This window comes from Coenobita brevimanus, chromosome 13, assembly GCF_032717465.1.
Source record: "Coenobita brevimanus isolate Jiangsu-jjx chromosome 13, ASM3271746v2, whole genome shotgun sequence".
Lineage (NCBI taxonomy): Eukaryota > Metazoa > Arthropoda > Malacostraca > Decapoda > Coenobitidae > Coenobita > Coenobita brevimanus.
The window spans coordinates 2,076,774-2,088,541 of NC_136966.1; positions in this window are offsets into that span (position 1 = coordinate 2,076,774).

Here is an 11,768-nt window from a genome sequence, read left to right on the forward strand (position 1 = left end):
GTTGAGGAAAACGGCGGTAGCGTGTTTACAGTGCAATACACTACCAATGTCTTTGCTAACACGCGTTATGATACGCGCGTTTGAAAACGCCTTGTGTGAACAGGGCCTAATAGTTGGTTTCATGTACATTTGCGTCAGTTCGATAGGACAGCCACCTCGTGTATTCTTTATCCATGTTGATATTGTGCGTGTGTAAGCCATGTGCGTTACTAATTCATCATCTGTCTACGTTTTATGTTAGTAGTAAAATGTATAGTAATACATATCCGCGTTACCTTGAGAGGGATTGTTCGTAAAGCGTGTGTAGTTTACGTTATAGACGTGCGAAATACATCTATTTTTAACAGTTTGATATTTGGTGGTGGAGAGGGAAGGTTTCCTGTGGCGGCACCAGTATAATAACGCGGCTTTCTTCCCAGGGAGTACAAACACTGCGAGAGAAAGTTTAAGCCTGCAGTCAGCTGGGATCACGTTTCAAATGAGCTTGGGGTTACTACTACTACTACTACAACGAATAATAATAATAATAATAATACCACTACCGCTACCACGACTACAACCACGACCACTAATACTATTACTACTTCTACTACAACTACTACTATGACGACGACCATGACTACGACCATGACCACCACCACTACTACTACTACTACTACGACGTGGTACAGTTTTCTTATTAACTGAAGTGGTGGTGCGTGCAAGCGAGCTATTTTGAATCATGGGAATGAATTTCGTTTTATGGCTGCGTTCCACCAAGTCTGTCGCGTATATTGTTAATTAATAGTTTACGTGTGTAGCAGCGAGTACTTAAGTGTACCAGAGGTGTGTGCAAGGTGTACCTACAGTGTGCAGGCTGTCTGTAGTCAGGGAAAAAAGTTTACCCACTATTCCACTTCGTCTGCTTCCAGGGGCGTAACGAAGAGGGGGGAGGGGAGGCGCCCACCCCCCCGTTGAGGGTCTTGGAATCGTATGGGGCTAAAAAAAAAAATAACAATAAATCTTAAAAAAAAATAAGTAAAAAATAAATAAATAAATCGCTTGAGAGAGAGAGAGAGAGAGAGAGAGAGAGAATCGTGGTGGGTCAGCGTCATGCAAACATAATTTTGGATCAGTTCTCAAAGAGAAAAGCAAGAAGACTGAATCTAATTTTATGAACATACAGTACTGTCATGGCATGCAAAATTGCTGAGAGCATATATATATGTATCTATAACTGTTGTTGTTGTTTTATTCATTTTAGTTGATATTGCGGTTATAGAGTATACCAATATGAATGAAACTACATTTGTTTGTCTGAGTTCGACAATATCTTATGTTTTTGTTAATCATTTTATCCTTCTAGTTGAATTAGTCAGAACTATGATTTCTTAAGCAATTTTCTGTTCAAAGTATGAAAACGATCAGCTCGAATGAGTGCTAGAGCTTTTATTACCTGAGATCAAAGTTGAAATCAGGTGTGTGTGTGTGTATATATATATATATATATATAGTATAAAATATTTTTTTTCTTAGAACAGTTAATTGAAAATTGCAGACAAATCTAAGTAATTTAGCATATTTTAAAGGCTTACCCTTTTAGTTTAACCAAGTGGGTAGAATTCCAATGAATGGCACATTTATAATTATAAATGGTGTATGGACTATGGCAGTGGTTCTTAATACAGTATACTTAAGTCTTGAGGTACCAAGAGATTTCTGAATTATTTAAAATTATATTGCTTTCCTTTAGAACATAGTAATATGTTTTTGTTATCACCTTTTGTCAGATTAAATTTGACATTTCCAAGTTCGAACTAACTTAGCTAAGATTATTATGCTCTCAAAGGCGAAAAAGGTGCACATGAGACTCACAGATGCATTACTGTTCTTTTATTCCATAAGCATCGTTAAAAAAGCTTCTTTTTTCAGTCAAAACCATTTTCTTGCTCTATTTTTCGCCATTTTCACTATAAAGAGTTATCATCTAAATATTCCAATACATACTTTCGTAGGCCTCAGAAAACCCCTAAAAGTACTTAATTTTCAAAAAATTTTCCTGGGGAGGGGGCTCACAGCGCCCCCCCAGACCCCCCAGCTGCGGAGCCTCGCTTCGCTTGCCCCTCACCACCTTTTCAAGAATCTATAGACATCTTTCTCCCCCTCCCCTTGTGAACTTTCTGGCTACGCCCCTGTCTGCTTCAGACTTGTCCCTTACCTCTACTATCGCATCCTATTAAAAGAGATTCATCTCCGGACAGAGAAGCATACCAAGTCCCTGTCAGCTCAGGAATAATTTCCAGCAGAGGAAAGTCAGAAGCAGAAGAGGAGTGATATAGGTGAATTTGTATCCTCGACTGTATAGTATGAATACACCATTCTGTGCTCAGCGGTATAAACTGAACAATACCTTTTCTGCCAGCGTGTGCTTTCATAAAAATATGAACAGAGTGTGTGCAATGTATAGATATTGTGGTTCAACCCAATTTTAGGGTTTGTTTTTCATGCAGCATACGGTAAGTCTTACTCAAGGCAATGACTCAATGGTCTTTTTTTTTCCCCTGCCACATACACTCATATACATCCTACCACTTGAGCTCAAAAAAATCTCACTAAACCTGTGAAAACGCGTCTGTAGGTAGTATGAATAAACAAAGTATGTATCATTAGACTGTAGACTTTACTCACTTGATTCCAGTGACATTTTTCATTGCATTACTGTTGCGTACAGATAATTTTATCCACTTCTGAAGAGATTTTCGAACTGGAGGAGTTAGATACAGCTTTCACTGACTCATTCACTACTAGCCTACAAGTACTAGCTTAGCCGCATCAAATCGTCTGGTGGTAGCAAGAGAAAGATAAAAGAATGTCATCGGACTGAAGGGGTTAACGATGCCTCCATGCCAAGACACACAGACATATATCCAACAAATAAAAACTTGTAGCGTTTGCCTGCTACACTCTTTGCACCTTAACTTGGCCCAGATTTGTCTCGCCATTTTGTAGGTTATTTCACATAACGCTGTGACTAATAAAACAATAATTCGACCATTCATATATAATGCCAAACGCTACATGTTTAGCATTATATGTTAGCTTTAATCTATTCTTACAGTTCAAGACTCAGGTTGTAATTATGGTAATCTTAGACCAAATTAAAGTGGAAAGAGTATAGTTTCTCCCTCCTCCTGCCTACTGCACCTTATGGGTACTGTACATATAAATATCACATTATAGTGTCTGCATGCTCGTGGTGCTGACTGCCGCCGTTCTGGTTTTAGCCAAGCATAACTTCACCCTACCTGTAGCTTTAATTGCCAGCTTCTTCTGTGATTATCTCAGCTAGACATGCTAATGACTGCATGCATTATACGGCATAATAAAAACACTTCTTTCCACCCACCTGTAATGACATGATGTTCGCTACTCCAAGCAAGTTTTTCGGACCCGAATTTTACAGTGATGAGTGTGTGAAGTACAGAGAAGAAATTGATGGGTGTATGAAATGTAGCGATGAGTTTGTGCAACACACAGATGTGTGCTGAAACACAACAGGTATATACGTGATGCGTGTGTGAAATACTGAACAGATAACGCCGGGTTTACTCTTGTCTGATAAAAAATCTGTAATCCCATTTATCTCGGTTGATGGCCAACTGTAGTCGGAATAGAGAGTTGATTCGACTAGTAACCAAAGAGACTCATTCCTACCACATAACTAAGGCTCCTTCAATTTCATGCAACCATGACTTGCTATTCAAGTTGTCGGAGTGGCCAGTATCAGATGGAAATAAGCCAACTACAAAGGAGTCTCAGCAGGCAGGGCCAGTATAAGTCTATCACTACAAATATTTGGCGAGTCATCGTCAGGTCTTATATCTGTAAAATCTGTTTGAAGCTGTTAATTTAACCATGTGTGTTTGTTTTCACCGGCAGACCTACAGCCACAAGGAAGTTGTACAAGCCCATGAGATGAAAAATGTTAACACCACTTATCTTAGGAGTTGAGTCACAGGGAAATTCATGTCGAGACACTGATATCGTTCTTTCACCCGTAAATGGCCCAGATAATCGTCCTTTTGTAACTTATATCATGTAGCTCAGTGGCAGAAAAAGACAATGTTAAGTCTCTTCATCTTTGCCATTGCATTTCTTAGTGGCTATTGTCATATTGTATATTTTTATCAGTAAAATTTTGTTTGACTGTGAACGTAACTGGACGGGCAATGTAGGGTAACTGTTAAAGGTAATTAGGACGGATAACACTCTGAAACCTGATAAATTATTTCTCAATAATTACTTGATTAAATCGCTTATTCCCTTTCTTTCTTTCTTGTTTTCTTTCCCATTGACGGAAAGTTAGGTACAACTCAGAAACCTTTCAGCAGTTTTGAATAACAAATTGCAGCAGGCTGTTTTGCTGGACAGTTTTGCTGTAACTGTTACTTCCGTAGCTAAGAATCAATTCCCGCTGGACTGATTAGTATTGCGTCTGAGTGTTGACTGATACTGTAAGTTTCTGATGTTAATAATCATAACCCAGGTGAAGTTCATTAGCCAAGCATGGTTTAGTACCATCACATAAAATACCTGTCAGAAAAATATATATATATATATATATATATATATATATATGTATATATATATAAAATTTGCTTTGAAGTTATTCTACTATTAACACCAAGTTAAACTAAGTAATAGGAGTCTCTTTCAATGAGTGGGTATAACTAACCCTAACTCACCTATTCTTTCTCCTCATATCCAAGCTACTTCCCCTCAATTTGGCCAAATCTCTAAGGATACGTAGATAGATTGTGTCGGAATGACAGATGACGACGGACTAGCAGTCTTGGTTAGGTCTGCAAGGGTCTGTCAAAGCGTCCTGGTGCAACTAATTTACAGCATGCAGCTTGAACGAGCTTAAGAGTTTGCAAGGGTCTGTCAAAGCGTCTTGGTGCAACTAATTTACATCATGCAGCTTGAACGAGCTTAAGGGACTGAGTGAGCAATGACGTATCTCCACTCACTCATAGAATTCAGAGATAGCAAAAATTATTTAATTACAATTACTTAAGAACAATGAATTACCTCAAGAAATTTTTAAGAAAGGTGTAACATAACAAAGAAATTTTATTTTCAAATAAGAATAAGATTAAATATTTATTTTATGTACATAAAGGTAAAATACCGTCTCCCATTTTCCACGTCACCATAACACGCAGGCGCAGTTGGATACAGTGGAATCTTCCTAAGTATTTACATGCGTATTTACATTATAGTTGTCCATAAAAGCTAAATGTATTAGCATTTAATTTATTAATAATAAGGATTATTAACCAGAAATTAAAGTAAATCCCTGGGTAAATAAACCACTTGAAGTAGCAATAACTTTCTCTAGAATTTTTCAGCAAGGAAAATTATTTCAACTTGCTCATTTTACTGTTAAACACAAGCTATCTTGATCTGGGGAAAAACAGTTTCCAGTTTTGGGGCCAGGCAGAGAATGATACGCTGTATCATGCAATGTGACCCCTAGCCAGAAGATCTCTCCACAAGTCTCGAGAACCCTGTGCCGTGGCCCTTCTAGGCCGTGCATCTTGACCCAATTGGTCTCCACCACTCACAATCTCAGGGATAGCGCTTAACCCAAGGGGCACCAATTTCGCAATGGTTTTCGTATTGATATGTCCCCTACATTCAAATTTAACATGCCTCAGCACCCCCTCCGAATCTGGATGCGTGGAGATGACTTTAGTTAATGACCACTGGGATCTTGGCTGATCTGTTTTTTCTAAGACCAAATCTACGCTTATGAATGACTTGTTACTGGCAGCTCGAGCCCCGTAAAACCTTTTTCTTGAGCTCAGAAGATGATCTTCGCCCCAGTGTCTGTTCCAGATGTCCAATACCATTTTCAAACATTGATATCCCTCACGCAGATGTTGTCGTAGTTTATTATTCTCTATGATGGGATCATCTACTTCCTCCTGGATATCAACACAAGGCACCAGATGGAGCTTTCTGCCATACAACATATGAGCTGGTGTCAAGGCTTCAGTTGATACACTAGTATCCTCCAGATAGGTTAAGGGTCTATCATCACTTTTATCCTCAGTTTCAGTTATTACTATTCTCAGCTCCTAGCGATCTTAGTTCTGTGTATGGTTTTCCCAAGGCAGTTCCTCATAATACCTTTCATTTGTTCAGTGAATCCATTTTACCATGGGGGCCTAGGAATTACGAACTGACAAGTACAATTTCAGATTCCCAGGCTCGACTTAACCATTGGGTCACTCATTATACTTAAAATTTGAGGTGATGCTCCAACAAAGTTGTTTCCGTTGTCGCCTATTACTTTATTAGGACAAGACCGTCTAGCTGCAAATCTTCTCAATACGTTCAGAAATGTCTCTGAACATAAATCTTCTATTTCCAGATGGACTGCCCTTGTGTAAGTGCAAGTAAGCAAACCTGTATACACTTTAGAGGGAGTTTCCTCACCTGTAACAGTTATAGTCCCTGTGTAATCAACTCCAGTTACTTTGAAGGGCAGACTTACATTTACCCCATCCTTTGGTAAAGCAGGTGGTCCTGGATAATCATATGGTCGTTGTTCATACCTCCTACATATAATGATACTGTCTACCCTTAGGGATCCAAAACCTTTCTCGGATTCTAGCCAAAGTCTGTGGCACACCTCCATGAAGAGTTAACTCATGGACTTCCTTAACAATTAATTATACAAAATAATCATTCTTGAGTAACAACACAAGATGTCTGGTTTGGAGAGGCAAAACAACCTTTACTATTCTGCTACGGCATCTGATTAGACCCTTTCCGTCTAAGAATAATCCTAAATCTCTTATCAGGATTCTACTGCTTCTAATGCCTTGGCATAATAGGTCAAAAATCTCTCCGTATTATTTTTTTTGCAACTTTTTCACCCAATATTCCGTGGGATCAAACTTTTCAAACCCCACTTTCTTAACCCTTCTCAGATAACGTGGGGTCTGTGAGACCCCACGCTATTTTTCTTAGTGTTGTTTCATATATTACTATAAGGTCTTGGGATCTGGTTTTCCCTCTACGTTCCTGACTAGTAGACTAGTTTAGGGAGGTGATGGGGCCAGTTCGGGATCTGGCTCTATTTTCGCGATAAAGGGCCTTGGGGTCCAGTGGACCCCACATTACCTAACCTGTGATTCTTTTTTTTTTACCATATATATCTTCCATACCAATTTTTTTTTAATGACATGTGCTTCTCTTACTTTTTACAGAAACATTGGCCATTACTGTACAGCATGCAATGATAGAAAACTGGTGGAACATATCAGTTTTGGTATGGCAGCCACTAATTTCAGTTGGTATAAAATTTGTCGATGTTTTTCATTTTAATTTTCCATACAATATTTCGTCATTTGTATTTTCATACATTTTGCACTAAATTGAAGGAAAAGGACTAGAGAAACTGTGTACAAGCGATTGCTTCAATAAAGTTGTTGTAAGTATTTTTGGTGCTTTTTTAAACATTGGGGTCTGACAGACCCCACATTACCTAAGTAAGGATAAAATTTTAGGTTTACCGGAGAAGGGTTAATTAAACATTTTACAGCTAAAATAGTAATGTTAAGGAGTTGTCTTATTGATGAAAATCTACTGATGCCTATCACATCTGGCTCAGATACTACAGGATCCAGGTTTACAACACTAACCTCAGCAGTATTATATTGTTTCTGCTCAAGCCCTTCTTCAGTGATTAACCATTTGGGACCTTTGAGCCACAAGTCATCTCTGATCAATCTCCTTACTGTCGAGCCTCTAGAGAGCAGATCAGCTGGGTTTTGATTGGAGGATACATGAATATATATAAATTTAGAAGACAGTTCTTTTATGGTCTTCACTCTGTTGCGGATGAAAGGAATTTTCTGTCTTCCTTTCCTATGCAGAAAAGACATATCTCACTGTCAGTCCTTATACAAATATCCTCAAACTGAGTTTCAAAAGTAGTGGTTAAATTCCTGGCCAATTTAGTTCCAACTTCTATGGAAACCAATTCCATCTGAGGTAGCGTTCTTCCTTTATAGATGGTGCAGGTGGTGGTGGGTTAATAAATGGTAGGCTGGTCACCTGGTTGGCCTGGCACCTGCACGTACAATGCCATGCCTAGGTTCTTATCACGCACGTTATATCACACAGGCAGATTAATACGCAGAGTAAATGGTAGTAACAAGAATGAAGCATTACACCATCACTCCGATGATGCCTATTTCTTCTATCACTCTCACCACCAGACGATTTTATTAGTTTTGGGGAGACTTATAGAGCTGGAGTAATCAGGTAATGCCTTCATTAACCCCCTGTGTACTAGAGGTATATCTGACGTTGACTACAATTGTTTCATGGTGCCAGTATACGTCATTGGATGGAAGGTTAGGTATTGGGAGTGAAGGAGTTAGGTTAGGTTGAAGTAGGATGGAATGAAGGGCTACACTCTAGTCAGGGAATTGGGTCGAAAGCAAGGGATCTTCCTGTCATACTTTATGTTACCTTGGAAACTTCGTAGCACCTTTTATTTAGCGATTTATTTTGACAGCTATTCCTTTATATCCCCTTGTGTATCACTCACACGAACTATGTCGATATATAAATGTCACAGATAGTTTACGAGAGATTATATAAATAATGTAGTACGCATAATAAATCTCTTAAGAAAAAAAATGCTGCGAAGTCTCCTATGCCACCAAGAATTCGGCCAATTCTGTCGCGACTCCCGGGATGAGATGCCTTGATATGACGTTAAGGAATAGATCGACTGATAGATATGCAAATGAAAGCAGTACCGTATATAACTCATACTGTACTGTAAGAGTGACATGCATGAAATATTACTAACAGATCTTGTGATAAAAAGCAGGTTGTTATTATTATGAATAAACAATGGTTCACCCATGAACGAGTTATTAAATAACGCATTTCTATTATTTCACTCACTGTTCGTAGCTACTATGCTCTTTTTAGCTATTGGCATCTCTCTCTCTCTCTCTCTCTCTCTCTCTCTCTCTCTCTCTCTCTCTCTCTCTCTCTCTCTCTCTCTTTGTTAAATCACAAAGGTCTTGTAGGAACTGTAAAGTTTTTGTTGTCTGTGTGTCAATGTATATAATTCCTTTCAGTGTATACTGTATATGTAAATCTCTTTAATGTAATCTATCTATGTAACTCCACCTGTCTCTGTACCTCCGAAATGAAAATTCCCTTCTTCTGTTCTTTGCATCTATATAGCTACTCTCCTCTTTTCTCTATTCCTTCGGTACACGATCCATCTCACTGTGTCTCGTGTAAAAGCAACACAGGGTCAGGAAGACGATAGAATATATGCAAGACACAGAAACTCACTTCCTTTGGTCTGTGTATCAATGTAACCATGATTATCTTCTCTCCTAGTCCGTGTGACTACTTAACTATCCTTACCTCTCATGTCTCATCCCTCCCTCACAACCAAGCTACAACCTCCCTCAGCCTCCCAGCACGACCACCCCGCTATCTCCCGACACTTATCTCCCCGCCCCGCCAGCCATGACGCGGCTTGTTATTTCAGATGGAGCCAAAGGACATCGTCATTAATCCTGTGAGTATGTCTCGTGGTTAAAGCAAAAAAGCAAGCAAGCAGGCAAGAAGAAAAAGAAGAGGAAGAAGAAGAAGAAGATGATGATGATGATGATGATGATGATGATGATGATGATAATGAATAAGAAGAAGGTTAAGATTAATGCAGACATTTTTTACCAAGTCACAGCCTTCCCCTAGAGTATATAGAACTCGATTTTACCCTCTCTTTCTCTCTCATCCAGTCCAGGGGTCACAGCGATCACATTCAACTGTTACTCTTTATTTGTCAGTGTAGAGATTTGCGTATTTGATTTGGTCAGTTTCGGAAGTCTCTCTTAAGCTGAGTAAAATTGTTAGATGGTAGCAAGAGTAAGATCTAAAAGATATCATAGCAGTGAAAAGCTTGAGCAGGAGGGAAACCAGAGCGGGATACTTGTCTTGCTGCCTCCAGACGATGTTATTCAACTTGAGAAGGATCTGTAGGACAGAAGGAAATATTTTATATCCTTTGCTCCAGTTAAAAAGCTCTCCCCCTCCCCAAGTCGGAAAATATCGTCAGTAGATCTCAAGAATAAGCAGAAGAATACGTCGCCGGATTCAAAGGTTACCTTGTTCCAAATCTCAATAAATTCTGCGGTAAAAATGAATGGCAGTTAATGAAACACAACCAAGACTCGGGAGTAACTCATATCAGACATTACCATCACAGGGATAACATTTCTTCTGCTCTGTGTTTCTGTTAAGGAAAATTTGCCAAATTCCTCTCTGACGCCTCATATCAAAGTCTCGCGCAGACAGAGAGATACTCGTATACTAGACCTCTCTTAGTATGGGACTATTAGCCAACAGAGAACTGTGAAAGGTCAGAGAGATAAAATATTCAGTAAACTGTTTTTCCCCCGAGCTACATCTGCCTCTGTTCACGTAAATAGCAGAATGAACTGAGAGGTTTACAATTTTCTTTTTCCACAAGTTTAAAGCGCGTGCATTCTAGTCGTCTTGGCGGGTGGACGAGCGAAGAAGGTGCAGTTTAAGATTACAAAAAAGTTACATTAACTGTCGTAGTAAATCTCCAGAGGGCATCGAGGTGCGAGTATAATACAAGCCACAAAACACGATCAGTTGCCCACGGGGCTTTTAAAAAGTAATTTGGCTCCGCAGCAATACTAATTTAGGAAGTTACGAGCCTTAGGTGTATCTACGACGAACACCCTTTCTCCTGCCCACCCCTTGCATCTAAACATAAGGAGTTGTAACTACTGCATGGTTAAATTTCTAAACGCATTAGAGAGAGAGAGAGAGAGAGAGAGAGAGAGTTATATACAGTGGATACACACACCATACACGCCCCACCCCTAGGTACTTAATGAGCGGCCTCTCCTTAGTATTAATGAAAAGACTTATTTTCTACTTATGGAAAATCAACAACAGGATTTGGATGTCAAGAAGAAAGGGTGAGAGCATGAGATCGAGTAAGCATGAGAAATATGTGTCGAATCTTCATTTAACATTGTGTCTGATGTCAAAAATAATATGGCTCACAACTTTCCTTTTTTTTTTTTTTTTTTTTTCTTACAACGATTAGCATACGTGAAAATTTTTCTTTTTCTTTTTACATTTTACGATCTTTTCTTTTGTTTTGCTGAAAATATCTGTGAAGTCACAAAATGAATGTCAGGGGCAATAAATAACTAATCTTCGAGCAGTGGATCTCAGATATTTGTACCTCATATATAAGTTAGAAAAAATAAATTCACTGCCACTTACTATAGAATTTAATAAGAAATACAGTAACAGTTAAACTAATTCATAATTCATTTAGGAACTAAGATACATCGGCACATGCAGATGTTGATACATAAAATAACTGGACTGTGATGTACTTGTTGTACCCTTAAAGTTTGTGTTTATACGTAATGTAGTCAATACTGATAAGGTCAGCAAAACTTAAAACTAATAAACAAACCCATACCAGCACATACGGAAATGCATAGGCCTATACACAGCACATAACCGACTTCTGCAAACACAGGGTGTCAACAAAGCCTGCACAGTAGAGACTGAAGGTGTGGCGGTGTCAGGTGCGCTTGTGTGTGTGACAGTGTTAAGATTGACCGGGTGAAGTGTAAAATTATGAAGTGCTGTATTGTGGGGTATGGTAGTGTGAAATTTGAATATGA